This window comes from Rousettus aegyptiacus, unplaced genomic scaffold (genome assembly GCF_014176215.1).
Source record: "Rousettus aegyptiacus isolate mRouAeg1 unplaced genomic scaffold, mRouAeg1.p scaffold_m13_p_12, whole genome shotgun sequence".
NCBI classification, from domain to species: Eukaryota; Metazoa; Chordata; class Mammalia; order Chiroptera; family Pteropodidae; genus Rousettus; species Rousettus aegyptiacus.
The window spans coordinates 90,451,179-90,468,399 of record NW_023416287.1 but is presented as its reverse complement, the minus strand read 5'-3'; the positions used below and the strand labels follow the sequence as shown (position 1 = coordinate 90,468,399).

At 36.7% G+C, this 17,221-nt stretch overlaps 1 pseudogene; it reads right to left on the bottom strand.

Moving 5' to 3' along the window:
• Nucleotides 1-5,737: 5,737 nt before the first annotated feature.
• Nucleotides 5,738-5,856, bottom strand: LOC118610362 (annotated as a pseudogene).
• Between the last annotated feature and the right edge of the window lie 11,365 nt (nt 5,857-17,221).

Below are 17,221 nucleotides of genomic sequence, written 5' to 3'. Positions count from 1 at the left end.
GAAATAACTTCTCTCCCATGTCAGATCTTCTGGGTCTGGCATTGGAAGTGGTGGGTGTACCAATGCTAACTGAACTCGTCAAGAGAGGAGCCTGCTATAAAATATACAAATGATTAAACTGCTTCTTTGTAGCTTTGTTTATCAATAGGAAAGCAGGAATATGTTTTATAAGTAAATCTATGGACTGATTAATTTAGTCTATGCAAAACACATCAGGTTGTTAATCTTCCCAAAACTTGCATATTTAACATCATGCTTTCTATGATCTTCATTTTTTTCCAGAGTGACAGCTTCACAACATTTTATACATCACAGAAGACATCATTTCCATGTAAAATAGATAGCTCTTAAAACAGCAAAACACAAACTTAGATTAAACAAATAATATTCTCAAGATCAAAATTCAAGAACTAAAACTCTTTATAAATACAAAAATGTATCTCTTCTTTAAGAACGTACTACTATACATTCTCTATATAAATAAAAATTGATTAATGTGAGGATTCCTTATCTAAAGCATTCATTTACATTGATTTTTTTGTTGTCAAAATAGGTGTTTATAAAGTTCTGTGTTTCAAAATTACTCCATGCATAGACACTGACATTATCTATAATTAAACGATTGTCACAGACACTTTGATGCAAACATATTAGGAAATTCACTAAAAGTAAATAAAAATATTGTCTATGTATTCTTTTTACATTACTGCAAAGGCTATGAAATGAAATATGTCAGTTTGGATGAATTAAATGCTTTCTGAAATTTTCCTGTTAGACATAAAACTAAAATAGAAACTAATTACCAATGAGTCTCTTAGAGAAATTGTCATGCAATTTATGATGTCGGAATGCAGAAGCACATAGGCACTGTTCCACCTGCGGCCAGGAGACAGAGACCCGCATCTCTACAAAGCGTGAGGTCTACGCACATTCCTGGTGTCGCCACTGAAGTCGCTCCCCACTCACAATCGGTTCCTGCAGCTCTCATTTTCTCCCCAAAGCAGAAAGACACACCCGCAAACGCACGTATTCATTCTCAAATGCACACAATATCTCTTTCCCTTTTCGTCGTGTAACCATTGATAGGGAACACTCAAGAGTAAATATGTTGGTCACTTATACTGCAATCTCAACTGAGTGATTTTCCACCCTCGTTGATACGGTAGCTCAGTGCTCGTGATTTTGGGAAAAAGTCGACTATCTCTTTAAACCAAATCTCACTAATAACAGCTTGATTTTACAGAATAAAAAATACACTCTCTGTGAGGAATTCCCGTTAGCAAGGCTACTGATAGAGGCTCCCTAATTTTAGACTATTCTCACACTCACTCATCAAATATGTGCTGAAAATTGTGCCTCATGCCCAGGATAGAAAAAATATAAATGACATGGATCCAGCTCTCAAGAAGCTCATAGAAAAATGGAGGAAAAAGCACTAAAGAAAGAATTACTGTTTATTTGAGAGATGGACTTTATATCAGCTTCTTCGGGAACTTGTAGAGATGGTCAAAGAGCTTAAATGCTCAGCACATGGCAATGACATTACTTACCCTAAAGTTTTCTGAGAAATACATTAAATATCACATTGGCGCAATGCCTGTTACATACACAGTAATTCAGTGCTCAATTTTCTGAATTACAGCTTGAAATGTATTTTTCCCCCAAGAGCTTCTTGCAAGGGATCATCTTCCTGTGCCCATTAGATTTGAACTTAAACACCAGAGTTGACACGTCTTTTCCCAACACTCCCTGAGCTTGAGCCTGTTACATGTGGATGACAAAAGGTTTTATTGCTAAAATTAATTAAAGAATAAAGAATGAAATTACGAATGAGTAGGTTGTGAATTATGAACACTAGTAATCAACTAAACTAGAGCTGATTAGAAATAAAACATGACCCTCTCTTTAACTAGTATCTGTGGAGGAGAATTCAAGAGAATTCTTATGTAGGTTCCTATAAATGCATCAACAAACAAAACGTAATGACCAACAAAATCACAATTACTGGATTGTCGTAGGAACTGACTAAAACACAACAAAGCAAACAAGATGAAAATTAAAATTAATAGTAATTATTTTCTATTAATAATAATATTGATGATAATTAGTAACATATATAAAAAGCTCAGCATGTTACTGGTGTATTTACATGTTTAGTCATCGCAAAAACTATGTGTTGGGTCCTATTGTAATTTCTACTTTCAACATGGCATGCGAAGATGAGGGGAAAAGCCCACGTTACACGCTCGACACGTAAAGACTACAGTGTCTTCGTCCTGGTGTCTTTATTCTATGCTATAAACCAACATCGTGAAATCCAGGATCCTATGGGTGACGAATGGGTGGAGGTTGAACTACACAAACATCAGAAACAAAAGCGATTTCGAAGGTAAAGTGCTGGGCAGGAAGCGAGACCATGCTGTGAAAAGATTCCATTCAAGGAATGAGAAGCGTCTGCAAACCTCTGAGATGCAGACAGCGTTCCACCAGCACAGGCGGGTCCAAAACCACCGGCGATGCCACAAGGAAATACCGAAGTCCACTGGTGGTGGGGATTCAGCATGAGATGCTGGTAGAGCTATACTGGCACGTGTGCGCACACTTACGTGAATTGCGTAATTGTGCACGCTTCAAAAAATGTTTTGTTTTGTTTTGCTTTTCAGAGAAAGGATATTGCAGCAAAGCAATGGGAGACTCGAGGTCACACAAGGTGGCACAGAGGAAGCAACTCAGTGGCAGGGCATCCCAGCTCCCCGCCAACAAAGCAAGGAGACCCAGGCTGGAGGTTTGGGTCCAATCGAGCCATCAAAGGCGACCCAGATCAGTGTATTCCTCCCCTGGGTTAGACGGGAGTCTCTATGACAACATCAGGATGGCCTGTCGCCACTGACTAGATCAACAGAGAAGCCGCACCAACGAGTGGCCAGGGAAAGGACTATTTGGTTAGGCATGCCCTCCCACCCAGAGATCCTGGGGACGGGCAACCCAGACACACCGCAGTGCCGTGGAAGACCGCTGTGTCCCCGTGCACCAGGACACAAAACGCAGCATCAGAGCCGGAGTCGCGACTTGTCCACAGTGATGTCTGCAGAAGGTGTGTCCAGGATGCGTTTCGGTAAGGTGGGCTAGGAGACAGATTGCCGTCCATCTTCCCACGGTCTGTGCATTTTTATTCATATTTTCATGTAATCACATGTGCCATATAGGGAAAATTACAATATTCTGAAGATAATATTACTTAATAATCATTAAATATAGCAATATAAATCCTAATAGCATGAGATGATGATGATGATGATGATAGATAGATAGATAGATAGATATAGATGATAGATATAGATAGATAGATGATAGACAGACAGATATTTAGATAAATGAACAGCTAAAGAAGGATTTTATGTACTGAAAATTACTAAGGGTGATTCAGGAAGGCAATTTTTAATGTCAAGCCGTCTTTACAATAAGGGGAACAGTGAAGTAAATTGGAATTCCTAGTATCTAATAAAACTTATTTCAAGTTCATTCTAAACAATGTCCAATTATATAGTCACTACTAAAATGAAAAGCCAAACAAATGTTATTTCCACGGTTATTACATGTTCTGTATATTTGATTGGTTTTTTGATATCTTATTGGTCTGAATATACTTATAATTCTTCCTTTATCTACTATTTAGGTTTAAAGTGCTTATCTACACCCCTGGACTCATAGCTACCATATTTGCTATTACTTTCCATGCGTCACACTTATTCTCTGTTATTTTATATTTCTTTCCCTCTCTTTTTGGCTTCTCTGGCTTTAATTGAGTATTTTACATGATTCATTTTTCTTGACTTTCTTAGAATATTAACTATACTTAAAAGAATTAATTTGATCACTACACTTAAATGACTAGAGGAGTGGTAGACACATGTAATAAAGGATATTCTGTGACTCATGAAAACTACTTGCCACAGGTCAATTATTCCCTTTTAGTGACCCAGGACATAGCATTTCATACAGAGAAAAAGAATATATTTCCTTCGGAACAAATAACAAATCTCCTAAGCTTTCTAGATGCTGACTATGAAAAATATCTTGGTCATATAATTAAAAATTTTATTATTTTATGTGAACCTTCCAAGTGTTCAAATGTACCTATAAATGTGGATATTTTAAAGTCTATTTTGACTAAAGGAAAAAGTGAAGTTCAATATATTTAGTTAAAATATCCTTAAATACATAATGAGTATCTGGTAGTGAAAGACTATATTTGTATCTTTTAATATAAATTCCCTAATTCTTTCAGTCATTTACGCTTACTCGGTTTAATAAATCAATGGGTAATCACAGAAGATTACAGGCTTAAAAATTTAAGCAATCTTAAAATTGGAAGAGATAAAATTTGAGACGCAGCAGGATGATATTCATTGTAGTGTAAAGGAAACTTTCAAATACAATTTAAGAAAAGAAGAGCAGAAATGAACCCTTTTTTTTATGTTCAGTGCTAACATTGTTACCATAAAACATGTTTCTTTATAAAAATCCTTTATTGGTGAAAATTTTATCTTCATCAAAAGGAAGAAATACCATCTCGTTCTATTGCCGAGGAGAATAAATCAACCCTGTGGAAAGTGCCAAGTGTAACTATGATAAATGAGGGCTGATAAACGAGTGGAAATATATATATATATAAAATCCTAAATGGCTTATCATATTCTGCCACAGTTTCCACCTGAGAGGGTCCTGAGTAAAATATGTGAATAGAACATCAGAAAATGGCAAAATCTGAATTACTGTGAGTTTGGGCACAAAATACCCTAATGTAGGCTGCTTTGATCCCTAAAAAGAGGAGGGATAAAATCAACCAAAACCAGCACCAGAAGCAATGGCAACAACCGAAACGATAATTATAATATAGTTTTTTGATGAAAGTTACAAATAATCTTTATCTAGCCACAAATAAATATGTGAATAAAGATACAAGATGATTTGATGTCTTTTTTTTCTTATAAGCTCATTGACTTTCAATTTTAAAATGCAAATATTTTTGAAAGAATATTCACTATTGATTTTTACTTGTATATTCATATATTCACTATGCTATGTTGCTCTGCGGTTTGTTGTTTAGGACTTTTTCTATTTTTAGCTTGCGAAATAGAGATTTATGCCCTTAATGAAACTTGCAATATATAAAAAAGTCTTTAAATCATCTTGTCTCTCTTTCCCATACGTCCCCTGCTGATGGTCTATGGTATCTTACTTACAAAACAACTTTTATCTGTAAAAGGAATCGAAACCGTGAGTCATGTTTTTAATCTTGGATTTTCAAAAAGTACTTTGAATTGTACTCCTGCAACACCTGAAACTTACTGGATTTTGTTAACCAAGGTCACTATAAAAAAAAACGAATTAAAAAAAAAAGCCTGATATATGAACAAACAAACAAACAAAAAAGTACATAACTTTCTGTCATTTCAGTCCCAGCCATGACTTCGCAGTGAAAATACTCTCTGGTTGTAATGGCCAGGACAAAACAAAACAAACAAACTCAAAAAAAAAAAAATCTCATGAAACAAAAACATTAGAAAAACAAAATCTCACAAAGGAAACTATTCTCAGAGAGCAATCTAACCAGAGAGTATGACATGGTTTAATAAAAAGGTTGAAGACGTAGAGAAATAATAGTATCACGAGGAGGAGACATGCAGCATGATTTTTAATTTTTATTTTATTTTTATTTTTATTTTTATCTTTACACCTACAGCACCTGGTCTTCTTAGGTGGTCTCCCATCCAGGTACTAACCAGGCCCGACCCTGCTTAGCTTCTGAGATCAGACAAGATTCGGCATGTTCAGGGTAGCATGGCCATAGATCATATTGCATGATTTTTTATAGAAAGGCATATAGCTAGAGATAACAGTTGACAAGACAATGACATTAAATGACTTGTAAGAAACAGTTTAGAATTTTACAGTTTCACTACAACATCACACAAAAAGTTGTTTTGTGGTAAATCATGCATGCAACTTTGTTCAAGATAGAGGCCAGTTCCTTTATGGCTGATGAACGTTCATGGCTAATATTCAGGAAACTGATAAATCTTAAAGTTATAGCTTCTACAGATGCTATATCTTGAGTTAAATAGAGCTTTATTTAAGTTCTCCTGAGTTGATTTAGAGATTCCTCATTTTCCTTACTACATGTAATTCAGTAAAAACCACGGTTTACCTAGTCAGGCCCCTTACTGTTTTTATATTGAGCACTCTAATGTTTTAACATTATCCTTCTCTAAATATATACAAATCAAATCCCATGTAAGTGGAATAATCCAGGATTTTCATTTCCCATATTTTTCTCTCAAATGACCCAGATCTGCCACATTGCTAAATGATTCAACCATTAATATAAAGTTTTAAACAAACAAGAATAGTTAAGATACACCTGAAAAGATAATAAAGAGCTTACATGGCAAGTAAGCTTTCTATAAAGCTATAATAATTATAAAGTAATTCGACAAAAAAATATATATGTAATGCAAACAGAGAGGACAGGAAAACGATCTTCATGTATCTGATCATTTGGCATCTGACCAAATGTATTCTGAGGGGGCCAGTGGATGATATGAGCCGAATCGGGTCCCCCACAAACTTTGTATACTGAAATGCTAACCCCAGCATCTCAGAATGTGACCACTTAGATGGAGGGTCTTCACAGAGGTGATTAAGTTAAAATGAGGTCATTACGGTCAGCTCTGACCCAACGTGACCGGCGTCCTTAAGAGGAGAGAAAATCTGGATTCCTTCAAATGCAAGTGCTCTCCAGCAGTGTGGGGGAGCGGCGTTGGATGCTTAGAGTAATCTGTGCAGATATAGGATAGGAAGGAAAAGGATTCATCTAACCCAACCCCCCCCTGGTCAAGACAGGGAGGATTAAGCAGCTAACGGTCAGACTGAGTCCAGGAGGATGTCCGTCTCTAGAGTCACAGTTATCCATAAACTAGAATCTTCATCAACCTCGCAGCTTCTCAGAGCCTTATTTCTCCATTAATAAAACTGAGATATTAAAACAAAACAAAACAACACAGATCTCAGCAGATCAAAGCAACAATAAACATCATTTCCCTGTGCAATCGTGTATTACTCGTATTTTTAAATTCTACATGAAACCAGAGGGAACAAGAGAGAAACTTAATGTACCAACTTTATTTTCCACACTATCATGTATATATTGAATGTGGAGACTGCAAAAAATAAACTGGTGTTTTGGGAAAGCTGTGGACAATAAATACATATACATTAAATACATATACATATATACAGATATATTCACTGAACTGTTGAAAATAATTTTCAAAATCTAAACTATGATAAGCCATTTGTTTTATAAAAAGCTATCTGAACATCATTCCTGAGTTGAGGAACTTCTTTATTGCATGAGCCTTGCTGTGCTGGGAACAGGGCATTCAAATGTGATCTGATCTTTAAAACCTGGATAGCTTTCCTAAGACTCTGTTGATGGGGGCTGCAAAGGTCAGCATGCTTAGCGATCATTCCTGGCGTCATCCACAGAGCATAGCATTAAATTCTCTTGTCTATAGAAACAGCCTGACTAGACTGTTCTGGAATGCTGGCTTCGACTGTTTCAGGCACTGCGTTGTGAACAAGGCTGGCTGTCTCCTCCCCTCTCCTCCTCTCCCCTCCCTTCCCTTCTCTTCCCTTCCTCTTTTTACTCTTCCTTCCTTTCTCTTTCCTGGTTTTTGAGGTCAGTTCTCTAGTTTCTAATTGATTTAGGGAACTTGCTGACATATTTCCAAAATTTCTTTTTCTCTTTAATTAGTGAAAGTAAGTAAGAAAGAGTCATGACTAGTACATACCTTGGCTAGTTTGAGAGCTCATTCAAATTAATTGTATACAGAGCATCAAGGTACTATACTATATTACATAGAAACTCCATTAAATATTAAATGACAATTGAAATAGTATACTAAATTATAGTAGAATCTACAATTAAACATAACAATATTCAGAGTTTATGACTTGCTCTGGAAAAAGGCAGCAAATTATCACTCATAAACATTATTTCTAGTAAAATGATTATCGTGGCTACTAACATGATATGACTGATAAAAACAACTCAACTTTTAGGAGGAAAACAAAATTTAAATGAGAAATATCAATTACATCCATTAGTGATAAAAAAATTTCAAGCTTTTAAATACTTAACTTCTAAAAGCTTATCTAGTGTTTAATTTTGCATCGATGTGACAAACTATTTTTTAAGTACACAACATAAATTCCAAGTCTTGAGTTTGGCATACTTGTTGATATGATCATAGCGTTAGATCTCTAGAACTCCTTTTTATGAATTTCACAAAAATGGGAATTGTTTCTCTAGTTAAATTACAAAAAAAAATACTTTTGCAAATTCATTTGTGTGCTGAGGACACTTCTACATGGCTTTCCAGCTGATGTCAATGTGTCGCTAGATTAAAATAAAAAAAATACAGAAGAAGAATTCAATCTTTTGAAGTATTTATTTGTACATGTGTTTGATTTGTCTTGCTTTCAATATACTTTTCTCCTGTGACTAAATACACCAATAATGGTGTGTACCCCTGAGAGACGACACAGGTACGATGATTACCCAGCATTAAATAAATGCTTCGGAGGAGAAAATAAATGGGTTTTCTAATGTGTGAAAGTCAGGTCCCTGAATACACTGACAAAATCAAACCACGATGCTACTTAATTTGCACACACAAAGTATGCTGCACATGTAAAGAAAAGATGGCTGCATTCCAAGATGTGGCCTTCACTCAATGACAAATGTCATGTCATTGTCCTTGTAGGTTGTGGTAACATTGGTTACTTAACTGGCACTATTTTACTTAATAGTTCTTAACATTCGCTGACCTGAGTTATCAGGGTAAGTCAATGTTATTCACGATTGTTACCTTTAACCGTGTCCACTAATGTTTGCTGATTGAACCTGTCAGTGACGTAGCTTTCATTTCATTAAGGTTCTTTGCTAGGTTAAGTTTTAGACAAGCAGCGGTAATAGCTGGGTTCCATCAGACCCACGACTAAAACCATGCAGATATTTGAGGTAAACCTCCTCACTTTTCACACTGAGCATGTGAATAGAGCTTTCTCTTCTCTAAATCTGAAAATATCAATATCTTCTATTAACGAGAAGTTTGAAGAGCTCTGAAAAAATGAGCACGTGTGACAAATACATGACACTGTCACCGAACCATAACGCTTTACAAAGACCCGAAGAACGCGACCGCCTACGGTTTGAACAATTGTCATCCAGAATGTCAAGTTTGCAAGGAGATATTTCCAATAAATCAAAGACCTGTTTCTTTAAAGTCGCTATTTCACGAATTTTAAACCTAAGAACAGGGATTAACATTGCTTATCTATGAAAGGTCAGTGTGAACCCAGTTTTCATTCTTACACATATTGTGTGTCTTAATGTGGCCAACAGGATAAACTGTGAAAAGGGAAGAAATAACTTCTGGAAGGGTAAGCCACCTTGCCTTTAAGGCCGCTGGTTCTGACGTCCGCATCTAGGCGTGAATCCTGGATCTGACAATGACTAGTTTTGCAATCTTGAGAACCTTCTCTAAATCTTGGTGTTTCAGTTTTCCTGTCTGTAAAGCATTTACAGAGGTTTTATGTGAATGATGTACGTAAAATGCAGAGATGCAAAAGTACTTTTAATAACCAAATGGCTTTTGGGAACATGGAAAAATTTTAACACTCGAACTTTCAGACATTTTCTCAATTCCTTCCATTTTGTTTCTCTACTTATTAAACTAAAAACATAAAGATCTTGTTATGAAAAAAATACTTTACAATAAGCAGAATAGCCTTCCAATTAGATGTAAAAGAACGAAGAATTTTTTTTTTTGGATTAACACTAATACAAATCGAAATGCAGGAAGTATCACGCACGTCCGTGGGACTGAGAAACAGCAGAAGATGAAAGGGGGCCTAAGCGACCTGACTTCCAGAGCTTTCCATGCAAATATAAGTGTGTTAGGATCACACGTGGCCGGCTGAGGAGAAGGCCTGCCGAGGACAGGAGCCTTTGGCCATCCCTGTACAGCCAGCCATGCGCTTAACCACAGCGTGGATGAGGGAATGAATTAGCATCTGGAAGGTCCCTATGCACATCTATTATTTCCTCAGCCTGACAGTGCCCCTGCCACTGTCTGTCCCCCAAACACACATAAATACACAAGGTACGTAAGCGATGTGCCAATAACCCAGTGCCGAAATCCAGAAAGACTCAGTCTCAAAAATTCTCATGGATCCTAGAATCTAAACTTGTAGCGACTGAATCCAAACTTGAAAGCTAGGCTTTATCCTCTCTGAACTCAAAACCTGATAAGCCTTTAGCCAAAGATGCACGAGTACTTGGTGGATTGTGTGTTGCAAAACTTAGGTAGATTCAATCTTATGAAAGAAGTAGGCGGGTCCATGATACACTCAGAACTGGTGAAATATGAATAATCATCTCCTCATTTTTACTGTCAGATATAGGAACATAAAAAATAATTTCAATTCATGGAAAAAAAGGAACAAAACACAGGACAGACAATATACTATGAAATTTAATATAAAATAGTATAAACATATACGTTTAATATACATATAGGTATGCAGTATTAAACATGTGTACTATATTGTATTTATACATACATATATATATTATATGCATATACATAGAGTATTGCATTCTGGTCATCTATTTCTGTATATAAAATAATTAAATATAATAGCACGATTTAGGACAACTTGCTAAATTTACTGTGATTTGCTTCAAAATCTGACACGATTTTGTAGCAAACTAAAGAATTCCATAAGAGCATAAAAATAAATTATTTTAGAATAAAATTAGCATAGGTTAGAGAAGGTCTTTACATAACTACTAAACATTATTGAGAGATATTAAAGAAGACCGAAATAAATCAAGAGATGTACTATGAACCTACGTTGACAGTCTCACTATTTTAAAAATGTCAATTAATCCCAATTCACTCGCTAAATTCAGTGGAATTCCAATCAAAATACCAGAATATACCTGAAGTATCAAAGAGACGTTGGCTAAAAGAATAAACGGTACATAGAGAACGAGTACAGGAAAATGATTCTCCAGTTTCCTTACATAAAAGCCTTAAATAAGTCTTTTGGATTACCATAGAAACATTATATTTCAAAATAGTTCTTTCGGTGACTTTGATTTACAGACACTGGTCGAGAGCTGAAATGAAGACGTACAAGGAGCACAGTTCACTCACGCGTCTGGCCGTCTAATGCTATTTTACTGTCAGGACTTCGAATTCCAGTCTAATAGTGCCAATAGGACTTTGGATGAATTTTCTTGGTGTAAAGTTTTCTGTATCTGGACAGAGGAATGAATAGATGCTCCACCCAATAACCGAGGGAACAGCTCCCGGTCAGAGATACCAAATCCCCTACAGAGCTTAGTTTTTCTTGCCCAATTCTACCGTGTCAGACAGCTAACAAGTGATCAGCCATACTCGTGATATCCATTTCTGCTACCAACTCCCATGCTGGAAACAAATACTTTCCTAACTTTTAAGTATGCTGTCATTTAATGAGAGAGTCAATGGCATGATTTCTACAACAGAGTTGTCCTTGAAACATATTTTCATAATTTCTATTCTATCTTATTGAGAAATGATGGACTAAGAAAACAGTACTGACAGATCGTTTTGTGTACAGTGTACTTCTGAAACAAGACTGTTTAGAATTTGATTTGCTCCTGCCTTAATTTTATCTTCCGTAAATAATGTATAAGAAATTGAACAAATTTCATAAAGTATATTTGAAAGAATCCTGAAATAGCGAGAGTTTTAGAAGTTAGTCATAAACAGAGGTAACAGCATATTCTTGATCGAAGAGAACATTTCTGAACTGTCTTTTACATGCTAGATACTGTGCCAGTAGATTTTATACCTAAAAGTACAAATTCATTTTAACTTATAACCATATATTATTTTGGTGTAATAATACATTGAAGTGGAGTAAGTGTCAATGAGACTAACAGGCTCTTAATCTAAGGAAATATAACTGTTTATTCAGTTTTTAACTTGCGAATAGTTGATGCCATTCAGAGAAGTTCTGTAAAGTCATATGTAAATTTTAAATAAATATAAAAATATTCTCAAAAAGCAAAACATAAATATTCTTTGGGGGGGGTCTTTATATTAAATAATAGACCAACTGAAACCAGGTTCTTTAGAATTATGTGTTTGGTATTTTCCAAAGCCATTTCGTTAAAAATATTTTCTTAGAGAGCTACACACAAGGCTTATGTTTTAATTTTTGAACTTGGCCTCCCACCTACTTCATTGAACAGCGAAGCGAATTCGACCTATATTAGACCAATCTAGTAATTTCTCCAAGTATTTGCAAATAGGGTACTGTCTCTGCTGATTATTCACATGAGGAAACTCCAGTTGGCTTCATTCCAACTGATAATGGATAACTGAGGGTCCACTGGTTGGTAAGGCACTTGAGTTGGGTTTTATTGCTATTGTCATTTTAGTGTTGTTTATTTGTTTTTCTTTTGCACGAGCAGACTTTTTAGGACATCATAACCTACTCATCATACACAAAACTAATCATAAGTGTATGTCTTGAATCTAATTTACCGATTTTCAAATCTCACTGTATTAGAATCACTTGGCAATCTTGAAAATGTATTTGTATCTAGTCGGCACAAGGACTGTTCAAGTTTAATTTCTGAAAGAGATGTGCCGATATCAATACATTTTAAATCTCTTCAGACGATTCCTATGTGTGCATAAGTAGTGGAGCCATTGATTCGATGATCATTTGTGGTGTAAATATTAACTGTGTATGTTCCTTCTTTGTGCTACCCAAGGGCTATGTTGACCTTCCAAAAAAGATATAAGAATTCACTTAATACACGCAGGCTAAAACTAAGAAATGGACCAGACGATAAGTCCAGCAAGAAGCTATGGAAACTGGAAGAACTAGCCACTAAGGAAGGAGAAAAGAAAAAGCAGCAAACAAAAACAAGAGAGTTGTACCCTGGAATTTAAATGTCAAAGAGAGGGTTGATTGTACTGTGAGTTAAGAAGAGAGAAATTAGAGCAGCTTTCTATGCTGGCAAAATTGATTCGATTAAGTCAAAACAATCTGATTACGTAGGCACAATCTCTTTTAGGTATTTAGGCAAGAGGCCCCTGCCCTGAGCTCCATGCCTTGGAGTTCCATAAACACATGTGCATCTGCACACACACACACACACAGACACACAGACACACAGACACACACACACACACACACACACACACACGCGCAGGATCCAAGACCTCATGAGCATGTCTGTCTCGGAAGGGGGCTGGATCCCAGAGCAGGACAGGCCTTACGCAGGGCCATGAAGCATGAATCCATTTTAACAGCGAGAGGGCGGAATGTGTGGGTTAATATGCAGACAGGTTAGTTAGTTAAAAATGTGTTGTTTTCTGATCATTTCAGTTTCTTTTTTCCCAAAGTAATAATTAGTAAAGTAATTGCTAATGAATAAAATACTGATTATTTTTGAAAGCTCTCTTAACCAATTAACTAAAATTTGTTCCTAATCCCCACTTTGTTTAACTGTTACAGTCACTTAAGAACAGAGAAGGACTGAAAAGTCCCATAATGTCTTGATAAAGGGGCCTCACAGAATGTAGGGCCTAACCGATCAGCAGCTGCTGGAATAATACGAATGCGTGAGCATCTCTCTTCAAACATGTCTCTCCAGCTGGTACTTTCCAGGTGATATGCAACCTTATCTGTTACTCATTTGTACAAAGATAATGAAGCTTCATTTAAAAGGTGAACGCTGAACTCTATGACAGATAATTATCATGAAGCAAGACTAAATTAGTTCAAGTATGTTATCAGATCTGTGGGGCTCTAATGAGAGAGCATTCTGGAAGGTAGACTCCAAAGGGTACATTATAATACCACCTCGTCGTCATCACTACCACCGTCATCATCAAGAGGAGAAGCAGGAGAAATGGGGGTGGAGGGGAGGGAGAGGAAGGGAGGCAGGGTTGCCGAGTGACTGCAAGACGCGAAGCTCCCTTTTCAAACTGAGATGTGCACTCTGCCCTGATGTTTGAGAGACAAGCACACTGATTTTGTGTTTGAGCAGTTACACTGTTGAGAGGATTTGTTGGACAGCGGACTCGCTGTGACGAAACAGCAGTTACCATTCAGTGAGTCATCGTTTTGTTCCAGGTGCTGTATCAAAACCTTAATATGCATTATCTCATTCCATTCTCATTACAAAATTATGTGCTTGGTACTATTAAAATGACCGCTTTACAGAGGGACATCAGAGAGCTGGAGCATTGTTCCCAGGTCACACAGTTGCGTGAACTGAGTTTAGAAGGGTTAACCCAGCCGGGCCACGTAGGTTACACCCCGTGCTGTCTCCCCCTAGACTGGTCCTGAAGGCACTTACAGAGCGAGAAACCAAGGCAACAAAAGCGAATGAGAACTGGGCTTTCTGAGGTAGAAACTCTGAAAAGGACTCAAGAATCTACAAAATAAGGATGCTAAAAGGCTGAGGACAAACTCTGCCCATTTTACACCTTTTCTGGAACCATCGTTTGTACTTAATGCCACTCTCTCCCCAGATGCTTACTCAAATAACCATCAGCCTCATCAGAAACACTTGTGAACAGGTGTTAATTATGCTGATGACAATTGACTTACCTTATGAAATCTTCGGATGCCTGGAGGAGGGCTTTGTTGTAAATTCCATCAGCAACGATGAAATTGAAATTGGCTCTTTTGAAGAAAAATCACTTACCGTAATTGAGTTCAACACAATAGGCTCTATCAGCAAACATTTTCCCAAAATGTTATTTATTTTTATCTTTTCCAAAATGCTCTTCTTATCATAATAATGTATAAAATTGTCAGATATATGGACCGAATTTAAAGATTAGCTGTTAGATATCTGACCTAGAAAATTATAGGTTATAGAATGTTCAAAGTGTATTTTAATTTACAGCAAAAACGAAGTATCTGAGCTTCCTCGGAAGCCAGTCATTTCTCAGATACTCTCTTACTAATCTAAAGAATGTGTACAATAAGTCTTTAACGAATATGACATTCTTCATCATTACTATTTATAGGTACGTATTACATACATAGCAATTTATATTAAATCAAATAAACTCCTCTACTCCCTTAACTGGGTGACACTAATAGCAAGACATGAAGTATTAAAGCGAATGCCCTTAGAGAAAAAACACTCCAGAAGTACCGACGGCATTAGGGATATGTGTTTTCATGTACGGGATGCTTCTTAAATTTAAGTCTTCTCAAACTAGACATTTTGTTTGACTACAAAAATAAATTACTTTCTATTAAATAATATTTCATTACCCAGCAAACATAATTTTCCATATCATAATTTTCTATTATAATGCTCAAATATATCATGTAAATGAGATCACAGCCAAAAGTAAGATATTCTAAATCCTTAAAACAGTATGAAAATTATCTTAGATAAGATGCAAAATTTAACAGGATTAAATACAAAGCTCTCATTGTCTCCATGATCACGATTTGCTCTAAGATTCTGGACCACCGCACGCCCTGCGGCCTTATCCCATAATGTTGCACAAACCAGTGAATTTTGTCTCCTGTCTTGCACACCTGATTTCATCAAGAATGAGGTGAGGGGCCAGAAAGAGCGCCCACTAGACCCTGAACTAAAGGTTAGAGACGTCGCCGTTATTAGTTTTAAAAGCAATAATCTAAAATTTCATTTCAGGAAGCTCAACACAGAACAAGAGCACAACGTCCAAGCAATAAAGCAAAATCATAAAGAGCAGAAACCAACAGAATTAAAATCATAAAACAGAGAACAAAAAAAAAACCAGTCAAGGATAGTCTTTGTAAATATTAATTAACTTGCTAAACCCGACTAATACCGTTCAAATACAAAACAGGAAGAAAGCCAGGGATGCTCGCGAGCTCAGTCAGGGACGCGTGAGGCTGGAGGGTCCACGCCCTCGCTGCGCCCCGCGGGCCACCTGTCCCGCCTGTGGGGACCCAGCGGCGAGTCTCTGATGGCGTTGCCGGTAGCAAGCGCACTCTCTCCCAGACCGAGCCCTTGACCTGCGTGAGCACAGATCTGGCTGCCTCTTCTGGGAACCAGAAGGACCCCGGCGTCCTTGACCACATGACGAAGACATTGAACATCAACTGAGACCGGCAGCTGATTCCCAAGAATTTCTTAATCTTATTGGCAGCATGGCGGTAGCTTGCCATGACCCCTTGACCCATTCCCAGAAGTGTATGCCTCGGAGCTCAAGTTCCAGGAACCCTCAGAGCTGGCCTTTCTTTCCAGCGGCTCGATCACCATCATCTCACAGATCACACACACGCCCTGACCCTGGCGCACCTGCCACCCCATGCAGGCCACTCCTGCTAGTGGCAATAAAATATTATTACTTTTTAAAACAAAAAGAAAAGAAAGAAAAGCATGAGATCCAAAATAGGAAAAAAAAAAAAAAAACCCTCCAAAATCTCCAAAATAGACCATGATCACAAATACTAAGAAAATATTACAGTCAACTGATTAAAAAGTTTGAAAGTAATAATGAAATGAATAAATGCCTTAAAAAATAAGTTATAACTTGTCAAAAGAATAAGTAGAACTCTCAATAGTTTAGTATCTTAAAATTAAATCGGTTAGCTAAATCTTTCTTACAGTGACGAGTTCAAGTTCAAACAACTCCTTTAGCTAATTCTACTAAATAGTTTAAAAAGTAACAACACCAGCATTATACAGATACTTGAAGAAGACAGAAAAAGAGGGAAACATTTTCCAACTCATTTTATGGTAAAAATGTCAACCCTAATACCAAGTCCTGACAAGGACATTGCAACCGTAATAACGAAATGCGGATTCATCCTTGTTATAAAGGCACATGTTAAAATCTTGACCAAAATTTAGCAACTCAAATCCAGTGAAGTAGAAAATCAAAACCCATAATGAGAAAGTAGAATACATTGCAGAAATGGAAAGATGTTTTTAACATTTGAAAATCAATTGATTTAATTCACCATATTAACAAAAAAAAAGAAATATGTATCACTACCTTTATAGAAGTCTTGCTGGTAGTAGTCATTTCAGGGAACTTATTTTAAAGTAGATATCTAAAAA